We start from the raw sequence: 20,864 nt of genomic DNA on the forward strand, positions 1-20,864 counted from the left end.
AAGGGAAGGACATGGTGCAGGGATGCCCGAGGGCAGGCAGTCCCCAAAGCCAGTGCCCAAATCATCCTGGGGGAAACCCAGAAAGGCTGGAGCCACATTTCCCGGATAGTTTCAAGCAGCCAAAATTAGCCCAAAGCCCACGGCTCCTTCCAGCATCACACCCCCTCCCCCCTCTCCCAATGATCCCACGGTCCAGAGACTTGTCCTTGCCGTGGCTTTTCTTGGCATCTCAGTGCTTTTGGAGCCAGCCCTGATTTTCAGGCTTCCTTCCATGCGATTGCAAAAAAGCACCATGGGGCAGAGCCGGCCCGGGGAAATAATTGGGCGGCTGGCGTATAAAATAAGCAACGAGGCGGGGGAAAAAGAAAAAAAAAATAGTAGGAAAAACCATGGTTTTCTCGCTTGCCCATCGGTGTCCGGCTCGGTCTGTGTCTGTGCTTCTGATGGAGAGCACTGGAAATTTAGGGTGTGAAGGTGTGGTGGGACGTGCTCGTGTCGGTGCGCGGGGACGGTGTGTGAAGTGGGGCTGTGGCTACAGTGCCGTGGGAAGTCGCGATCGGGGGAGAAAAACCTTATTGCGCGCCATCCTGGGCTGCTGGCCCGCACCTGGGACCTTGCAGAGAGTTTGTGCAGCACGTGGAATCGCAGATGGGGTCAGTGCTGCCCGGCCCCAGCGTGGCTGGGGAGGGGGCTGAGGCCACCGGTTACCGGCTTCTCTGGAAAAAAAACCTTTTTTTTTTTTTTTCTGCTATATCCAGTGCCTGCCCTCCCATCAGTGTGCAGCCGGCCTCTTCTAGGAAATCCTCTGGCAGCCTGCGTGGCCTCAAGCAGGAGCCGAGAGCCTGACTGCGGGGGGGGTTCGGGGTGTCACCCCTCTCCCTGGGGTCTCCCCTCCCCAGCGGAGCCGCTGGATGAGACCCGCCGGCGTTTCCCAACCCAGCTCCGTGCAAAATCCTCCGTCAGCTCGCAGTGCGGCTGGCTTTGGGCGGGAGAGGAGGAGCGTGTGTCCACAGGAGCAGGAGGGAGGTGGGCTCGGAGGGCTGGGGATGGCTTTTCCCAGCTGAGGAATCCAGCCGTGCCCGAGCGTGGGCTTGTTTTTTCAGGGGGCTGCGGCTGAGGTTGGTGTTACGCTGGGTGATGTGGTCCCAGCCCGGGGACGCTGATGCCCTTTTTGTGCTCTCCCGCAGGACAGCGAGGTGACAGCCACGTGCCAACTGCTGCTGCCGCGCGCTGAGACCCCACCGACACAGGTAGGTCCCATAAACCCACAATTAATAACCCTCGCTGGGGCTAACTGACCCCGGTGGGACCCGATCCGAAATACCGGTACCCCTCAGCCAAGACATCGCTCCTCCGAGGCTTGTTTTTCCTGACGGCGCTGCTGCTGGAAAGCAAGCTGTGGGGGTGGATGGAGTTTTCTCTCTAGTGCAGGGTTTTCGGGAGCATCCCGTCAGTACGTGATGCTTGTAGGAGACATCCCAGCTCCATCGGCTCCGCGAGGATAAGAGCCGCCCTGGCAGCCAGGGCGGGAGCCGGGACGTGCCTGCCTTGCTGGGCGCTTCATTTGGGTCAGCCTCATCGACCGCATGCGCAACTGTGTCATCCCTGGAGAGCGCGGGACGCCGATCCATAAACCCAACTGGCTCCGGATGGGGTGGCGGGCACCGCAAGGAGCACTGGCCAGGGCGAAACGCCGGCATCAACACCACGCTCCCCTTTCCTCAAGCAAAACCTTGCTCCCCAGCTCAAAAAATAGGCAAAAAATGGAGAATCCAGTACAGGCTAAGCTTTTTCCGACAATAGCAGCCGTGACTCCGCTTGTCTGGGACGTGGCTCCAGCCCTGTAAATAGCCAGAAGCCATCTGCAATTCAGATTGCGTGCGGCGGTAACTGGTACAACCGGACGCTTGTGAGATCGGGGGTATGTCCCCCTCCTGACGCCTGACTTCTTTCTCCACTGGCACGAAAGGAGGGAGGAACAGGATGTTTTCCGCATTTTACTTTCCCCATCCCAGCTGGCAGAGAGGCGAGGACGCGATAAAAAGAAGGGAGGCGGAAAAGGCAAGATGCCGGTGCCCAGGTTGAGCTCAAAGAATTAATATATTTTATTTTATTGCCCCATAGAGGGGATTATTTTAGTGAACCCACATGGGGAGGAGACCCCTGGGAACCAGAACCAGCCGGGAAGGACGGGGTGGCTGCCATCAGACCCATGGTGGCCAAGTCCTCAGTCCAGCATTAATTCATAGAATCACAGAATCGTTTGGGTTGGAAGGGACCTTAAAGATCATCTCGTCCCACCCCCCTGCCCTGGGCAGGGACACCTCCCATCAGACCAGGTTGCTCCAAGCCCCATCCAACCTGGCCTTGAACCCCTCCAGGGATGGGGCAGCCACAGCTTCTCTGGGCAACCTGTTCCCCCGAAGATAATCCCTTGAATCGCCAGGGGTTACTTCTCCTGTTTGCTCTCAAGACTTGCTGATGGAAAGCAAAGCTCCTACATGGTGGGCATCCAGCCCCAGGGGTGTCCCTGGCTCCCTAATGCAAAGCCAGTGTGGAAGTGATGGGGACGGAGCCCTGCTGGGAAAAATCTCCAAAAAGCCAATGGTGCGATGCTCCAGTTTCCCCCTGTTGCAACCAGCCGCGTGCTGACGTGGATGTACTGGGTGTAGGATGAAAAAAAAGGGGAGGCTTGTAATTCTTCCTCATTGGAAGCGCGGGATACAGGAACAGGTTGCCCAGAGAAGCTGTGGATGCCCCATCCCTGGAGGTGTTCAAGGCCAGGTTGGACGGGGCTTGGAGCAACCTGGGCTGGTGGGAGGTGTCCCTGCCCAGGGCAGGGGGGTGGAACGAGATGGTCTTTAAGGTCCCTTCCCACCCAAAGCATTCTGTGACACTGCGCTGCATCCCCACTCATGGTGGTGGTCCCATGGATCCCTCCTGGACACAGCGGCGTGCACCGGAGAGAGAAACCAACACCCAGACCCAGGTGGAGAGGGGACACTGGTGTCCCTGCCCACGCCGCTGGTGTAATCGCCCTCCCTGGGGAGCCGTGACCGGCATCCGTGGGGTGAGGGAGCTCGTCAGGCCATTCCCCCGAGCGAGGAGGAGGATCTCACATGTTTCATCGATGCGGTATCTGATTGCTAATTATTGTGGCAGCTTGACCTGTGGAGGCCAGCAAGCCATAACGCCGACAGTCATCTCGGCCAGCATAGGCATCCTCGTGCCTTCAGACCTGGGCTGAACGTCCCTTCTGCTCCCTCCTCCTGGCCCCAGGCTCCCAAATCCTGCCTTCACACCCTGCCCCTGCTGCATGCCCAGGGAACAGCCCAGCTCCATCACAGCGGCTTTCCTGCATTTAATTTCCTCTTTATATATATATATATATATATGTATTTTTGGATGCAGCACAGGTTTTTTCACCCTATCTGCCCTCCAAGCATGGGTGCTGCTGCTCCATGGTGCCATCACACTGCAGCTTCACTCCATCGGCTCTAGGACCTGCTCCTAACCTGCAGACACCGGGAGCATAAAGAAAGCAGAGGGCACCGCTGTAGTAGCATCTCTGGGTTCTTTACTGCTTTTTTATTACTGAAATCCCACCTGATTGCCCTTGTCCTATCCGCCGTGGCCATAGAGAAGAAATTTCACCAGTCGTCTTGCAGCAGCTCCTCCGAGACAAGCAGGATCTTCCTTCACATCGTCTTGGCTGCAGCAAACTTGCTGCCTCTCTGGTGCCTCTGGGAAGACTTTGGCTCCGTTTCCTCTCCACCTTCCCATTTAATAGTTGCATTTATCGATAAGGTCTCCCCTGCTCTCTCCAGCCTGATCAGACCCAGCTCAGCCTCTCCTCACGTGTCCCATCCTCTGGCCCTGACCATCTTGGTGGCCACCACTGGCTCCTCTCCAGCTCCTCAGTGTGCTCTTCTGATGGATGCAGCATCCAGATGCGAAGTCCCTGGAAGGATCTGTACAAAATACCACCCAGAGCAGCCCTCTGTTTTATCAGCGAGCTGTGAACACCCGTTCTCAAACCAGTCTTCCCATCACCTTTGCACCCTTGATGTATCTTATCTAAGATCCCATTTCCTCTCTCGTAGGAACATCTCACCAGGCAATAGCGTAACGGCGTTGGCAAGGCAAAACTGAGCTCTCCCGTGTCCCTCGGTCTGTTATCATTGAATGGTTCGGGTTGGAAGGGACCTTAAAGACCATCCAGTTCCAACCCCCTGCCATGGGCAGGGACACCTCCCACTAGACCAGGTTGCTCAGACCCCCGTCCAACCTGCCCTAGGAGGAAACCCAAGTCTTCTGGTCTTCTCCTGTGGTAGGATGAAGCCTTTGGGAGCTTGCAGAGGAGCAGAAGCTTCTCCCTGTGGCTCTGGAGGGGACAATGACAGCATTGAGCGTGGGCGCTGACACGCTGCCGTATTGTGCCTGGCAGAGAGATGCCCGGGAATAATCGCCTCCTCCTTGGCTTTGTTGCAGGGGCTGCGGTCGGTCGTGCTGCTGGGCTTTTCCTCCCCCCGAAGGTCTCCGGTGATGCGGTGAAGACCCGCAGCTCAGACGCACCTTTTTTTTGTTTTTCCTGGCTGTGAAAGGTACGGCTGGCCGAGGCGCGACTCCGGGGATATCAGTGATGGGGAAAAAAATGTGGATTTGGGGACAAAAGGGATGCTCTGTTCCTCACCCTGGGGGGACGCATGTCACTCTTCCATCGATGCTCATAATATATTTTGTATATATTATGTTGTATATATTATATAGCATATATATTATATATATCACATCTCTAATATATGTAAAGTCAACACGTTGAGCCATGAAAACTGTCGTCTTTTTATGCCTATAAAATGTTTTGCGTTAAATACGTGCTTAAGCTACAGAAATCTAACTCCACTTGGGGTCTGGGCGATGCCTTAAAATTTGGATACAGGGTTTCTCTTGAACCTCTTTGAAACAAGGCTGAGACTTTGCTCCGGTTCCAAAACAGAGCAAGGCTGAGATTTTTTAGAAGCATCTTTAAGGTTGTTGTGAAGTTGGGCACCTACGAAAGGATTTCCCTGACTACTTTCTGGTGAACAGTGTTTTCCTCACCCAAAATCTGTTCGAAAAAGCTCGAATCTGGGCTGAAGGTTTGGCTCGTGACCGTGTCAAGGGCAGCAGCAGCTGCAGGAGCAAGCGCTGCGGCGATGCCTCCCTTCTCCATCCTCCTCCATCCCCGGAGCATCCTCCGAGCTAATTTCCTCTTGAAAAACCCCTTCTGTGAACGCATCCCTCCCCCCCTCTCCGGCACGGTCAGCCAGGCTGTTTCCCAGCTCGTTCCTTCCCCTGAAACAGCTGGAGAGAAGAAACACACTTGAAAAAATTAAATCAGAGGATGAAAACTTGGCTGCCCCATCCCAGCTGTGCCGGGGAGCAAAGACATCCCTTCTCTTTAAAACCGGGGAAAAAACAAGTTATTTTGAGGAGTTTCACATGGCGGGCGCTACTTAAGGAGTGCCGAGGGACGTGCACGGGCTCCCTGTGTGATCAGGAGATTAAAGAATAACCAGATTATAAAGTCTTAGAGCCATCTTCATGCTGGGGTTATGAAGTTTGGGTTGGGTTTTTTTGGTTTTTTTTTTTTTCTCTTTAATTGCAGCGAGCGAAACCTCGCTGATTTGAAGCCCTGAAAGCCAAATCTCGCCGGGCAGCATGGGGCCTTTAAGGAAAACATCGATTATTGTGAGATCAGCCATAAAAATCATGCGAGCCGGCAACGCGAAGGAACAGATAACAACGCGCCAAAGGTCGCAGCCTCCGGACGGCGGCGGTTATTTAATCCCTGCTTGTTGCATTCGAGCATGGGGTAACATCCCACCCCCCCCATCCTTCTCAACCGGAGCCCTGCGTGGGGGGCAGAACCCTCTGGCTGGGAGCAGGAGGGGCTGGAGGAGGAGGCAAATGTCCTCTCTGTCCCCTTCCAGCTGTTTTCCCTTCCAGCTGTTATCCGCAGAGCATCCGCGATGCTCCCAACCGCCCCCCTCCCCCCCCACCTCTGCCCTGCAAAAAGGCGGGTGGGAAGGGAGCAAAGGGACGGAGAAGGTCTGGGATTGAGCCAGCAGCCCCCCGCCACCATAAAATACTAAAAATATATTATAGCGATGAGCGCTGCTTTGGGCTGTTCACTTGGACATCAAAATCGGGGGGGGGCGGGAAAGAGATTTTTTTTTTTTTTTGAGGCTGCTGCCGCACGTCACCGTAGCTGTAAGGACAGGTCGAGTTTGCAGCCTTTTTTCCCGCTTCCCCCCTGTTGGAACAGAAAGGAAAAGAAATCCCAAAGAAGGAGGAAGCATTTCTCAGCACCCCCATTTTCCGCCTCCCCTCCCCTGCTCCAAGGAGAGCTCTCTTTGTTATTATTAGCCCTAAACCCTTACATTATTTGAATTATTTGATTATTTTTTTTTTTTTTCCCCCCCTGAAGCACGGCTCTTGGCTCTTGAAAGCATCGCTGTGTTAGCATTTTTCCCAGACTTTCTTTGGGTGCTTATAAGGAAATTTGTTTAAAAAAAAAAAAAAAAAAAAAAAAAGGTCCACAACAAAAGGGAGGGAAAGAAATCCTCGGCGTCCCGGAGAAGGACGGGTTCACAGCCTGAGACTCGGAGGAGCTCTCTCCCGTCTCAGGAAGCTTCCCCGGTGGAGGTCTCCACGTCACCGTCTTCCCGGCTGGTGCAGCGGGAAGAGAACCGGGTTGGAAGGGGCGGGAGGGGAGGGAAAGCAGGGACGGGGCGCTGCCCGCGCCTCCGCGCACCGCGGCGGGGAAGGATGGGACCGTTCGTGCAAAGGACCGAGCCCGGCGCTTCTCCGTATGTTACTTTTTGGGTTGCTGTTTTTTTTTTTTACCCCCCTCCCTTCCGCTTTATTTGGATGTTTTGCGGGGTGGTTTTAGTTTGGATGATCGCCGGCACTTCGCCGACCCCCTCCCTCGGTTTCGATCCACCTCTGCTCCCACCCTGCTCTTCGTTTTCTGCCTTTTCCCCATCGCTCGGGTGGGGAACGCGTTTGCCGCGACCTGACGCTCCTGTGTTGTCTTTCCTGATGGTGGGAAGAGACAGAACATCCCTATTTGGCAACAGTTTGCGCACGCTTTGTGGGCATAAATCACCCCCCATCGCGCGGGGCAGCGCGAATCTATCTCCAGGGAGTTTGGGATTAAACCTTTGGTGGTTTAGTTTTTTCCTGATGAAAACCCCTATGTGCTCCGGGACCTTCTGGCCAGTCCCCATCCCAAACCTTCTCCCCATCTCAGGCTGCCAGAGGAAGATGATTTGGGGTCTGGTTGTCCTGGTTTCCCTGCTCTTGGTCCCTTGGGTTATGTTTCTGAGTCTTCTGCTCGTACAGCAAATTTTGGGATCTCTGGCCTGCTTGCTTTTGGAGCACCGGCTTAGGTGGTACATGCTCATGTATCACGAGCTCCTCTTTAAAGACCAGGCGCAGGCAGAGACCAGCAGCGGTGGGAGCTCAGCCCAGCAGAAGATGTGGTTTTGCATCTGGTGTCTCTAACCCATGGACAAAAGGTCCATTGATAAGTTCATGCTCTCTGTAAGGTGCTTTTGTATTGTCTTTTAAATAACATCCAGGGATGTGAGCACACTTTTCATCCTCGCATCTCAAAGTCCCTCACAAAGGGCATCTTCTCTCCTGCGCAGCCGGGGAAACTGAAGCACAGGGAGGGCAAGTGGCTCGGCAGCATCACCACCAGCGGGAGCTGAACCTGCTCCTTGGTGGCTTCATCTTCTTGGCCAACTGTCCTTCCTTGAGTGAAAACTCTCCTGTTGGCTACCAAATACACAGGATGCTCCTCTGAGGTGGGATCTCCTTCTCCAACTTGTATCCCCCAGCAACACCTCTAGGTCCTTAGATGAACCTCACGTAGAGGTTTCTGTAGCCTTTACCAGTTCCATCTTCACTAAAACCTTAAGAACTTCCTTGTGGTTGATGGGTGACCCTTAACTACATCCCTCCTACCTCCAGGTCACTGGTACAGTCGTAGAAAACTTGGTTGCAACCAGCATTTGTCCAGAGGGATCCCCTGAGAGCAGGGCTGGAAGGATCTCCTGAACCCTCCTGCTCCCTGCTGCGCCCCATGCATGGTAGGCAGACATTTCTCACACACACCCTGGGGGTTCCTTCTCCTCCTATCCCAAAACGCCCTTTCCATCTATATATTGGCTTAATAAATTTATTTAAGCTGTGCTTAATGGGAGAGAGCCATGTCCTCTACTGGCAGGGGGTGAGCAAACACCCCCATACCCAACCAGAGGGAAACAGAGAGTCTCTTGAGTCTTAGGAGGCCACAGGCACCTTCTCTTTGCACCCAAATTACCTTGAAATGCCACAGGAGGGCAATCTGTCCTCTGTCCAAAGCCTCTTTAGGAAGTTTGGAGGAAGGAAATCCAATGGAACCCGGCGCAAGTGAGTCATGGGTGGCTGGGAATGGGGGAAAGGGACATGTCACGGATGGGGAATCTTGCGCCTTGTACTCCTGCAAGCTACGAGAGCTATTTCTGAGACAATCCTTGGGTGTTGTCCAAGACCAAAATACCAGAAGATTTTTTTCGGTGTGTGTAATAAGGAAACCCCTCCTTCCCCTGTAATGCACTGTGGAGGTGGACTGCGGCACACGACGTGCACCCTATTTCTGCAGCACTGTGGAGGACTCTTCTCTCCTGTAATTTATGCCTTGTTTGGCGCTCTTCCACCCAAGGTTCATCCAACCAGTGCAAGGGTCATTTTTAAGGCTGAGCAGCTTCCTTTGACCCAGTCTGTTGCTTGGAGATCTTGGTGACCGGCCATGTAAACTGCTATGGTTTCTGCTCCTTGCTGCCAGGAAAAGAGAAAATAAAGGAGTTTGTGCGGGGTTACGGCATGCCATCAGCGCAACCCGGGGCGGTAGCAGCAGGGGACAGGTGAAATGGATAGAAAATGAGGAGTCCTGCCTTATAAATTAAGGCATATGGGGGTAAATTTCATTCTTAACTTCTTCATTTCGAACTTTGCTAGAGGAATTGGTTTAGCTCCTTGCCTCTGCAGAGAGGTCTGGTGGCATTTTTTGGCACCGTGGGGTGGCCTGTTGGCTCTCTGGCTGGCTTCCCAGAAGGTGGGGACCCTGGGGCTGCCTGCCAGGTGCCCTGGGCTGTCCCTGGGGCACGAGGTGGCTTTATACAGGGTCCATCCACATCCCACAGGGTCTTAGAAGAGCTCCTCCAAGACCTTCACACCCTCTTCTGTGGTCTGTCTTCACTCTCCCTGGGGACACAGCAGTCTCATGGGGAGGGTGCCAACTTCTCCCGGCCACTGGTGGTTGTGGAGATGCAGGAGATGATGAGCAAGGTGGGACTGATGGGAATCTCAAGGGTGCGTTGTGCAACTGCAGGACAACAGATGCTGAAGGTGCCTCAGGAAGTCATGGAGCAGGGCCAAGTTTGATGTTGGATAAAGCTGCCCAGGGCCCTGTCCGGTTGAGTTATCTCCAAGGGTGGACATCCCACCAGCTCTCTGTGCCAGTGTTTGTCATGGAGACACTTTTATTTCGTATCTGGTTGAAGTTTTTCTGGCTGCAACTTGACCTTTCATTGTGCGCTTTTGAGAAGCATCTGGACCACCTTCTCTGTATCCGTCCGTAAGGCAGCTGCACACATCTGTAAGATCTTCCCTTTCTCTTCTCCAGGCTGATCAGACCCTATACTCTCAGCCTCCCCTCAGACATCCCGTTCTCCAGCCCACAACCATTTTGGGAGCCTCTGTAGGAATCATTCCAGCACCCTTCTTGCACTGGGGAGCCCCAAACTGGACACAGTATCCAGCTGTGGTCTCACAAGGGCAAAACAGAGAGGATTATAGCAGTCCTCACCCCTCTGGCTTTGCTCTTGCTGAGACAGCCCAGCATAGGGGTGGCCTTCTCTGCTGCAAGGCCATGCTGCTGATTAATGTCCAACCTGGCCACCAGGATGCCTCCATCCTTGCCTGCAGAGCTGCTCCCCAGCCAGTCACGCCCCGCTGTCCTGTGTCCTGTCCCCTACCAGGGCCACCATTCTGCCTCTGTTGAACTTCACCTGGGTCCCACCAGCCCCTTTCTCCAGCCTGCTGAGGACCCGCAACACAGCAGCACTGCCCCACTGCACCTCTCCGCTGCTCCCCCCAACTAGGACTGACTGGCCCTAAACCCAGTCCCATCACCCTGATCATTAATGACATTCAACAGCCTTGGCACCAGCCATCGTCCCTGGGAGATGCCACCACCATCCAGCCTCTGCCGGGAGGGGACCCTCCCAGCACTGGGGGGTGATGGGGTGGCACCAGCTGCTCCCTGGGGGCCAGGATGATGTTGAGGTCATGAGGCCCTATTTTCTGGGTGAATTTACATGCAGCATCCCCATTTCAATGGAGGTAAGACCCATTTCTATGTAGCAAGGACTGAGGGATCTCGGCATCTCCCGAGGCTGCATTTCTACTTTGCTTTGTTATTTCTGACTGCAACTTTTAATACCCTCTTAAACACACGCTCGGCCAAGAGCTTTACAAGCGTCTGCTTTGTGCAAAGCGCCTTTCAAAGGCGAGGTGGAGGCCAGCAAGGCAGCGAGCTGCAGACGGCACGTGTGGGACTACCAGCGGGCTGCTGGCAGGGTGTAAATGGACAAAATCATGGGAAAACAGCCCAGAAACGCAGCTCATCCCCTGCCGTGGCTAAGCCACCGGGCTGAAGCATCGCTGTCGGCTCTTGCCTGGTCCCAGGTATCTTCGGGTGCTTAAACCCTTTGTCTGTCTGACCCTCTGGGTCAATGCAGAGTTAATACAACCCACAACCCCAAATGCCATTCCCCACCGGAGAACGCCCTGCCGTGCATCTGGATGCCTCTCCTTCGGAAATCAGATGCCGGTTCAAATGTGAGCCTGAGCCAAATTCCTCCAGGCACGTTTTTATCATCCCTTTATTTTTCCTGCCGGGGACAATGGGGTTGCTCGCTGCTCTGCCCAGCCCTTTCCTCTGTGCGCCCAGACAGAAACAGTTAACCAGGCGCACGAAGAAGTGAATGTCCTTGTTTCCTTCCCAGTGCAGGCAGCTCCCCGCTGCCTCCCCCCTGCCGGTCTCTGCTCCCAACCGTTATCTAGTGACATGATGCAAGAGCAGACGTGGTCACCTTCTCCCTCGTCCTGGCAGTGTTTCCGTGACCTGGTGGCCTGTGCAAGTGTTGCCAGGTCCCCTGGGGGCTTTCTGCAGCACGAGAGCAGCCCTTTGCTCTCCTCTTGTGATGGGTGGGATGGGAGCACCTCGTGGCTCTGGGGAAGACGTCAGCCGGCCCCGGCTCTGGAGAGTTTCAAGTCAAAACAGATCAAGCTAATAAAAAGAAAGTGATGCTGGAGAAGGGGAGGGAGAGGAGAGAGAGAAAAAATGATGCCACGGGCATTGCAAAGCAATCTCTGCCGTAGAAGAACCTCACTTGATAGTGTGGGTCCTCACGGGGTTGTGGTTGGGTCCCCCAGGAAGGGGGAGACCACCAGGGCCAGGACCCCGTGCTGACCCCAGCACCCAGACTCCACGGGCTGCATATGGGACACCCCGGGCTGGTTTCAGTTGCCCACATGTAGGTGTTTAGGGTCACCTGAGATGCCAGAACCCATTAGTTTTGCCAGGGCAGCATGGGAGGCTGCTGGCTGGCATGATGCTGCCGCTGCCGGAGCGGCGATACGGAGCTTGGGAGGAGCAGCTCAGGGCTCATGTAGCCACTTCTCCAAGGGCACCCGGAGCAAGGCTGCCTTTCAATGGGGCTTTGTTGCCTGTTTGGCTTGGCTTCGCGGGAGGTGGTTGCTCTCAGGCTGCAAACTCCCCAGACAAAGCATCTCTCACGTGGTGGGACCAGGGGGAGACAGGCGAGAAGGGATCAGCCATAGCTTCAGCTGCCGGTTGAACGGACCCAGGGGTTTGCACAGGACGGACATGGCGTTTGGTGAGGAATGCTGGTTTGGTGGAACGTGAGACATCCCACTGCCCTGGCCGGGGCACGGAGACCTGCCTGGCATCCCCATGTAAGCGGAGAGGTGAGGAGCTCCAGCAGGAGCGCAAAGCTCTCCTGGATGTCCCCGGGGTGGTGAGACAGATTGCAGGCCACTGGGATTTTGGGAGAGGGAGAGGATGGCTGCGTCTTCTCCTTTGGACCCAGCCCGGGAGATGGCCCCGGGCTGATGCTGGCCGTGCTGCAGTGCTGCTGGTCTTTCAGTGGGTGCGACCTATGGCAAAGAGACCAGGGCTGGGGCTGGTCCTTGCACGGGGGCTGCTCCAGACCTCCCCCTTCTCCGCTCTCTGGGTCGCTGTAGGGTTTGACCGAGGCAGAAAGAGAGATCAGAGAAACCTCCAGTGGCAAACACAAGAAGTTTTGATCTCCTGCTTCAGTCCTCAAGGTCTGCATGAGCTGCGGGGGTCCACGGGGCACTTCCGAAGCTGGTTTTGTGAGATAACCTTAACTCCTAGCTGTCAGAGCAGAGAGGGATGCCCTGGAAAATCGGAGGAGATGGATGCAGCCAGGCCAGAAGAGCAGCAGGGAAAAGCAGGCGGCTTTCTGCGAGAAATACCGTGTCTCACGGCAAACACGTGGGAGGTTTCGCATGCTGGCCAGGACGCGCGTGGGCGTGGGGTTGATTTATTTAGTCCTGCGTGAGCGGAGCTCACCCGGAGATCCCGAGGGGAAGGAAGCTCTGCTCCCAACAGCTGCTTTCTTGCAAGCTTTCGCACTGCGTGTCTCTCTCCCAGATCTGGTGGCCGCAGAGCCTCCTGGCAGCCCACGGCACTTTTTTAGCCACTCCAGAAAATTTTAATAGTTCTAGTAAGGGTGAACTGTGTTGCATGATTTATGGGAGTGTTTTTTGACAGTGTTTATGTTGGCAGGCTGGAGTTTATGTACCGTTTGAAATATTCACTGAAACCTCTTATCGCCGGAGCTTAAAAACAAGAAGAGCGCTGATGAAAGTCCTGCACTAATTGAAGAAAGGTTGATTTTTACAAGGGCATGTAGCGATACAACGAGGGGTAATGGCTTCAAACTGTAAGAGGCGAGATTTAGATGGGATATGAGGAAGAAATTCTTTGCTGTGAGGGGGGTGAGCCCCTGGCCCAGGTTGCCCAGGGAAGCTGTGGCTGCCCCATCCCTGGATGGGTTCAAGGCCAGGTTGGATGGGGCTTGGAGCAACCTGGGCTGGTGGGAGGTGTCCCTGCCCATGGCAGGGGGGGTGGAACTGGGTGGTCTTTAAGGTCCCTTCCAATGCAAACCATTCTATGATTTTATGATGTAGGGCTCAGGCTGCCCAGCAGCTGTACACAAATGCCTAGTTGCTGCCCAGCTCAGCAGCTTGCAGTCCCCATGGGGAAGGAGAGACGATTTCACGCGTCAGTGTGGTGGGGATCAGCCCAGATTTAGCCGTTATGCCAATGAAGGCTGTATCTGGCACCGAGAGAGACAGATCATGATGCCTGGGGTTCCAGTCTCTGCTCACAGCCTCCCTGGCCTGGCAGGACAATATGATCAGCAGATGCAAGGGGCACCAGCTTGGGAAATCTCCAAAAGCGATTGCTGAAACGTGCTTTTTTTACAACCCAAACCAACTCATCAATGCACTCAAATACAGGGGCAATACCTTATCCTGGTGTTAAAAATGCAGCTCATTTCCATTGCCATCACTCCTCTCTTTGTGCCTTTGCTAGGATCTCGGTTGGCACAGCTCATGTTCTAATAAAACCAGGGACTTTAGTGAGATCCCATCAACATCTGTGGGATTTGGAGTAATCTAACCTCACAAGCATCTCACAAAACACACTCTCCTGCTCTTCTAACATTTTCCACTGAAGGGCAGGACTGTTCTCCTGCCAGACCTCCAGTTGAGGTCTGAGAGCACGAAACTTCTTCAGGTGCCAGCAATGGGTCATCATGGAGCATAAGGACGCAATTCATCCATCTGCTGTAAGATACCTACTTTATGATCAGGTCCTGACCCCTCTGGTTGTGTCCACTTTTCCTCCTCCAGCATCACGGGTGCTAAGAAGTGGGTGAACAGTGGGGTGCAAGCAGCACCGTTGCGTGGGTTGGGCATTTTTAAGGGTATTTAAAAATGTAAACTAGCAGGAAAGAGTTGCAGAAGGATATCACATCTTGGATGGGGGTGTGCTTCTGGTGTCCTGGTTCCTGAGAGCATGTAGTAGTGTAATTTAGAGCAGCAGAGAGAAGAGCTAGAAACTGAGTCGTGTCCCAGACCAGCCCTCGGAGGCCAGGTGGACATTGAGCTCAGCTCCAAGGACAAGGAGGATTGAGCACCCAGGTTTAGGCAACTAAATCCCACTGAAGTGCCTTAAAAACAGTCTTGGAGGACACAATGAGGGATCTTTTCCTTTTGAGGAGAAGCCACCACGCTTCACATGGTCCTGCCTCCACACCACCCCGCAATTGCCCAATATCCTTGCAACTCTTTCCCTAGAAACATCTACTGGGACCCCCCTTCCAGGCAAAAGGGCATTTTATTCCTGGCCAGTTGGTTAGGAAAAATCCTGACTTGCTTTAGGCATCCTACTAGACGAATCCTACCAGATGTATCCTACTAGAAAGCGAGGGAAAGAAAGCCACAACATTATGCCTCCAATAGAACATCTACATGCCTCCAATAGAAATACACGAACTAGAAAATTCAGAAAATTTGGTTGAAATGGGCTTGCTGGAGCAGGCAGCCTTCTATTTTAAGAGATTTCTGATATCTCTCAGACTGCACTGCATGGCAGATTTAAAAAAAAAACATTAAAACAAACAACAAAATCCCCCACTTCTTCGACTTGCAGTAAAATTTTGGCTGGCATGTGTGAACCTCTATTAACCTGTGGCCCGTGCTAATGTGGCTGTGGCTAAGAGACGAGGCTTACAGTAGGAGAGTCCATCCTGCTGTTATTCCTTGTAATGGGAAGCTTCCAAAAAACAAGCCAAAATAAATATTTGTAGCACAGGCAGGGGCTGCCCGTGGCGGGCAGGAATGCTCCTGCCAACGGGCAGGAGGTGACATCATCCGGATTCCTTCACCGAGGAATGCAGGAATTGCCGTCTTCCCTGCCAGTAATTGCTTTTTAAAAACAGACCTGCCCAGGGATGCACGTTTCACCCAGCCCCTTCCATTGCACCGTGGAGAGGCCGAACTTCTCCCCGTTCCCCTTCTCTTCTGTGGCGTTAATGGGGCTGGTGCATGGACAGGCATGAAAAATTGGTCATTCCTCAAATTGCAGCTAAAAGCACTCAAAATGCTATAAGCAGGGGCTGGCCAGAAGTCTGGGCAGGGACTGGGCTGGTGAGGGAGCGATGACTTCTCCTCGGGGCTGGCCAGGATGGGGAAGGTGGTGGGCTGAGTATGTGCATGGACTTCTCTGCTGGGTAGACTTTGCTGAGAGCTCCAAGAGGAGGCCACGTGCACTGCTCTGTGATGACCCCATTTCTTGGTCCTATGAAGCCCACAGATCACGTCATGTGTTTTTGAATGCAGGACTTCAGTGTGATGACTGGGATGGATATCCTACAAGCGGAGCATCCTGTCTAACCAGCCTACACCTTGCTTAGTCTGGTGGAGCTAACTCTTAAGCAAAGCCGTAATTCCCCCTCCACGCAGCCCTTGGCTTCTCCGTTGGGTTGAGCATCCCCACATCCCACCTCCAGTCCCTTGAGCTCACTCCCCTCCGCCCTGGCTCTGCATTGGCTCCAACTTCAGCAAACACCACTGGAAATTAATAACGGCCGCTAACGTTCATATGTCATCAGCACTTCCACCGGCATCGGCGACAGTAAAGGGGTCAGTTCCTGTGGGATGGAGACCATTGCCGTCATTTCAATAGGTGGAACTAGGTGTAGTTCAGCTGCCCCTGTTATGAGTCCAACGGGGTGATTTAGTGGTTGGAAAGGCTCTCAGTGCCTGAAAGAGGATGGCTGACAGGAAATAAAAGCGCCGTTCTCCAAGGCAGGGGTGATTTTGCTCCTGCACTCATTCTTTAATTTTTCCGCCAGGTCTTGGAAATTCTTGGCTATTACAACTGGACAATTAAATCAAGAGCAGAAAAGAAGGGCCCCGGCCAAAGGAGAAAACCCACTTGGTCAGCTGAATTTTTAAAACAGGGATGGAGTGAGGATCTTTGAATGGACCGCAGCAGAGCAAGAGCTGTCTGGGGTCTGGATCTGCAGTCCTGAAGGTGGTGAGATGTGACACTAGGTGTGCCAGGAGAAGACCTGCTCATTTTTGGAGCCAGCAGCATAGATAAAACCAGTGGGGGTGGACACAAAGGGGAGCTTGGGATCACAGCAGGGCGATGCAATGTCATTTTGTCAAGGGTGAAGGCAGAAGAGACACACGGAAGCAGGAGGCGATAACGTTGCTGGTTGGAGGTCCAGTCCCACATGGGACAGCATGGCAGTGCCATGGGAGAGACCCCCTGTGGGACCTCCTGGGCTTGGTTTGGATATTATCTCCCACCAGGGAAGTCCATTCCCTCGTCATGTCTTGGCCACCCTCCATCACAGGGCTGTGTCTGGTGCTAGTGATCAGGGCTCATGGTTTGCAGGACTGTTACTGCTTGAGAGAAGGCCAAAACATATCTTCCTTGTGCTGTTGCCTTTGGGAGAGGTGGAAATATGGGTGCCCTGCCCATTTCTGCATGGATTCACCCTAGAGAGAGCAGAGAGTTGGCCAGGCAGCATTGATGTAGGCTCCAGAGGGTTGAGGTGAAGGCTCCCAGGCTTTGGGGCCAGTAGGGACCCAAAAAGCAGCCAGGGGAAAAGACAACAATGGATGAAGCTCTGCTTTCAAATGATGCAAGGAAGCTCACAGGCTCCGCGTTCATCATGGCTCAGTGAGGTACCACCAGTTGGCTGTGGGACGCTGCTCCTCTGGCTCCAGCTCCATGGTTGCACACATGGCCCACAGGGCTCTACCTTGTCCATCTGCATACAGACCGACCTGTCTTATAGCAATGCCACAGAAAATAATTTGGGGTTTTGGTTCACCTCCCTTAAGTTGTTGCTTCTTAATCTTTCTCAGAAACACAGATGGTGTTGCAGTTTCTTATTTATTTCTGTCTGGAGGCTAAAGGGAGGATGCCTTGGAGAGGAAGGGAGGGAAAGAACCAGAGATGGAAAGAGTGAATTTTCAAGAAGAGCCTCCCACAACTTCATCTTCTTTTCCAGCTTCTGGTAATGGCCAGGTCACTGATCGCATCTGTTTGCTCCAGAAAATTTCCAGGGGGTTTCCTGGAATACTGAAATGTGGTGGGCTGCGTGCCCAGCCAGTGACCACCACCAGAGACGCAGCAAAGAGAATGGACCTCAATTGACCAGCAGCAAACTTAGATGGGTTCCAATAGCTGCCTGTAGGTCAGAGACTCTGACTTGGCATTTCTAAGGGCTATTTATTGCAAAGTGAAGGAGGATCTTTTCTTTTGCACCCTCTTTCCGCAGCATTTTCCATGCTGTTTACCTCTTTAGCAATGTTCCAATTAGCAGAGGAGGCTGAACTGGCCTCTGGGCTGGCAGAGAACATGGAAGAAAAGAAATGTAAGCACAAAACTAGGAGACTAGGGAGGGACTTGTTGCATTTCATGGTGGGGACTTCAAAATTATTGCGGGTTAAACTGTGAGGGTAGCATCCTCTGTGTCCCATCCCCAGCCTCACAGTGGAGCTTCACGCATCTCTGCTTGGGAACCAGCCAAGTACCTGGTATGGGGGTGTCTGACCTCTACGCAAGCCCTAAGGATGCCAGGGGTACCTGCTCTGGCAGCAGGAGCCCAGTGCATCCCAGTGGGTGGTGGAGGATTTGGTGTGAGCAGGGTAGCTTGCACCTGAGCCGCTCACGTCTCTAGCAAAACCTTCACCCATGTGCCTGGCGCTCTCTCGGGAAGATCTTTACCTTCAGGACCAGCCTGTTGTATAAGAAAAGACAGAAAAACCTCACCTAGCTGCCCGCTTGTCTCAGGCTGTGGATCAGCCCCAAGCACTGGTGCACAGTTGGCTCAGCCCCACGGCCCTGCCTCTGCATGAGCTGCAGAGATTCCCCTGTGTAAAAGGCGTGGTAGGGCTGTCCACCTCCTCCTCCTGCATCTCCCTTCCTTCCCCTTCCGCCTCAACACGCTCATTCATGAAAAAATGTCTGTTGGATGGATGTGGGGAGAGGAATTAATGTTGGCACATTTTTTCCCGTGCATTGGCCAAGAGAGGTTGTAGACTCAGAGAGTTTAAATCTTTGTTTTCACAGCTGGATTCAATATTACCCTTTCTTCTTTCCAGCTTTTTATTGCTGCTCACTCCCCAGCGCAACCTGTTGCAAAGCAGCGTGCACACGTTGAAGTGTGCTCACATTGAAGCACAACCAGCTTCTGGCTTCCTGAGGGGCAGCGAGCGTGGCTGTCCACCTCGGGACCAACGACCTGCACAGAGCCCTGTGTTCATTAAGGACTGAGACCGTAAGAGATTATGCTCTCCTATAGCAGGGGTCATGCAGCAGGTCCTGGGCCTGCGAGGGTGATGCTGCAGCAAGGAAGGTGCCATCCCATGATAGTCCTCTGCACCTGGCTGCAGCCCAGCTCTTGTGGTTCCTTCCCACCCGGCACCACGTGGGGTGAAGGCAGATGGGTAGCAGGGACCAGCTCGGTTCAACTTTTGGTAGGACAAGAGCAGGCAGTAAGGTTGCGGGGGGGTTGTCTGACTTAGCCCTGTGCATGGGGCATGATGAGACCATAGCAAAACCCCAAGCCCATGGTCCCAATCTAGGGGCATGTTGTAGGGTTTGGTGGACGTGGTGTATGGTTTGTTGTTGACAGTGTTTGGTGGTGGTGGTGTAGGGTTTGGTCGTGCTGATGTAGGGTTTGGTGGAGGTTGTGTAGGGTTTGATGGAGGTGGTGTACAGTTTAGTGGTGGTGGTGTAGGGTTTGGTCGTGCTGATGTAGGGTTTGGTGGAGGTTGTGTAGGGTTTGATGGAGGTGGTGTACAGTTTAGTGGTGGTGGTGTAGGGTTTGGTGGTGGTGGTGTAGGGTTTGGTGGAGGTTGTGTAGGGTTTGGTGGAGGTTGTGTAGGGTTTGATGGAGGTGGTGTACAGTTTAGTGGTGGTGGTGTAGGGTTTGGTGGTGGTGGTGTAGGGTTTGGTCATGCTGGTGTAGGGTTTGGTGGAGGTTGTGTAGGGTTTGGTGGTCTGTTGTAAGGTTTGGTGGTGCTGGTGTAGGGTTTGGTGGTGCTAATGTAGGGTTTGGATAGCTGGATGGTGGGCACGGCAGACAAGCAGGTGTGTGCTCATGCCCAGTGTAGTGGAGGTGGAGAAGGTGCTGCCAGCACCCCACTGGATGCCCAAGGGCTTGGACCTCTAGCACTGCAGATCTCAGAGTCAGCCTTTGCTTCAAGCATCAGCATGGCCCAGGGCAAGATGGGACTGGCTCCATTCCCACATGGATGCCAGCATGAGGGCACCTTCTCCATCCCACTTTCTACCTCTGGAAGGGAAGAAGGGTTGATTCAACACCACTTCAGTCCTACAAGCTTTGGGGATGAAAAGACACGTGGTCTCCCTTCTTGGCACGGGGGATCCAGTGGCGTCCAGATGTGAGGCATGAGCTGCTGACCTCTGCGGCGTCAGCGGGTGGTGGCCCACCTATGTAAACACGTCCAGGAAGGCTCCCATCCCTTTTCCACCCTGCGCTTGCCTTCGGATCAGATCGGCCAGCCTTCGCTGATGCTTCTGTCCCCAGAGCTCCCGGGGAAGGTACTGTACTGCTCGCCTGGCACCAGGCACTCCTCTTTTCTGCATGTAAACATGACCATATAATTGTCTCTGTGTGTAATTACCCAAGTAGTTATTTAAATATTTACTGGTGATACTGGTGTAACAATAAATCTGGGTGAGCAGAGTAGAAACCTGCCCTGGTCATGCTGGGAACCCTGCCAGAAGGATAGGAAAGCACTTGTAGTAATAACGTTTCCTTTTTTCTTTATTTTCTGTTTTGTCTGTTATCTAAGAACAGTTGGCAAAAGCATGTCCAACCCGTTTGTTTCCTCATTAATCACGTTCAAGTCTCTCTCTCTCTTCCCTTTTAACTATGTTTAGATCTTATTGGTAATAGAAAAATGGGCCATAAAGTCATATCCAAGTGTCTGGCATTTTCATTTTGGTGTTTGCTTTCTTGTCTTCGATATCCTTATTTAGTTGATGTTGGATTTTATTTTTACTGTGAGGAGCGGTCTGATGTCTGGGTAGCCAGAGCTGAGCTCAGGAGAACATTTCGGTGATGAAGAGTGTCTGCAGGTCTGCAGCACAGAGTTTATTTGGGGAGGGAGCAGGGACGGGTTTATACTGCAGAGGGAAGGGTTTGGCTGCCGTCCCCATCCCTTTTCCCTATTTGCACAACACTTGGGTCACGGAGTGCCCTCACTGTTACAGCTCCATCTGTCCTGGCAAGTCCTCCTCCAAAGCCAGGAGATTGAGCAATAGATGCTCCAGTGAGGAGCGTTGAGATGTTCAGAGAGGTTTGGTGTCTTAGTTGCACATGTCCTGGTTCAGATGACAGGATTTTGGCTCATTTTACTAGTCCTGCTCCTTGAGCTTCACCTCAGCGGCTGCAACCAGGCCACCTGCTGAGGTGCTGGATGACAGGTTTAGGAGACCACCCTTAAGTTCTTGGTAGAGCAGAGCACAGAATGGGACTCAGCACCCTGAGAAGATGCCACACCAAAGCAAAAGGACCTTAAATCCACTCACGAGCATAGCAGCTCTTCCAAATCACCCACACATGGTCTTTAACCACACAGTTGTTTAAAGCAGTACGGCA

The 20,864-nt window shown here is 53.4% G+C and overlaps 1 protein-coding gene across 4 annotated transcripts in view; it reads left to right on the plus strand.

Annotated features, from left to right (window-relative positions):
• The window catches only part of GJC2 (gap junction protein gamma 2), a 40,532-nt gene that overhangs the window by 1,581 nt on the left and 18,087 nt on the right, over positions 1 to 20,864 (plus strand). The window contains exons 1-3 of one of the 4 annotated variants that reach the window (XM_074573899.1): positions 893 to 1,026; positions 1,188 to 1,250; positions 4,492 to 4,604. The gene's annotated coding sequence lies outside the window, so the exon portion shown is untranslated. Of the gene's footprint in view, positions 1 to 892; positions 1,027 to 1,187; positions 1,251 to 2,017; positions 2,081 to 4,491; positions 4,605 to 5,452; positions 6,852 to 20,864 lie in introns of those variants that run through there. The other 3 variants (XM_074573898.1, XM_074573901.1, XM_074573902.1) reach the window with 3 other exon arrangements.

Source organism: Larus michahellis, chromosome 2, assembly GCF_964199755.1.
Source record: "Larus michahellis chromosome 2, bLarMic1.1, whole genome shotgun sequence".
Taxonomy (NCBI): domain Eukaryota; kingdom Metazoa; phylum Chordata; class Aves; order Charadriiformes; family Laridae; genus Larus; species Larus michahellis.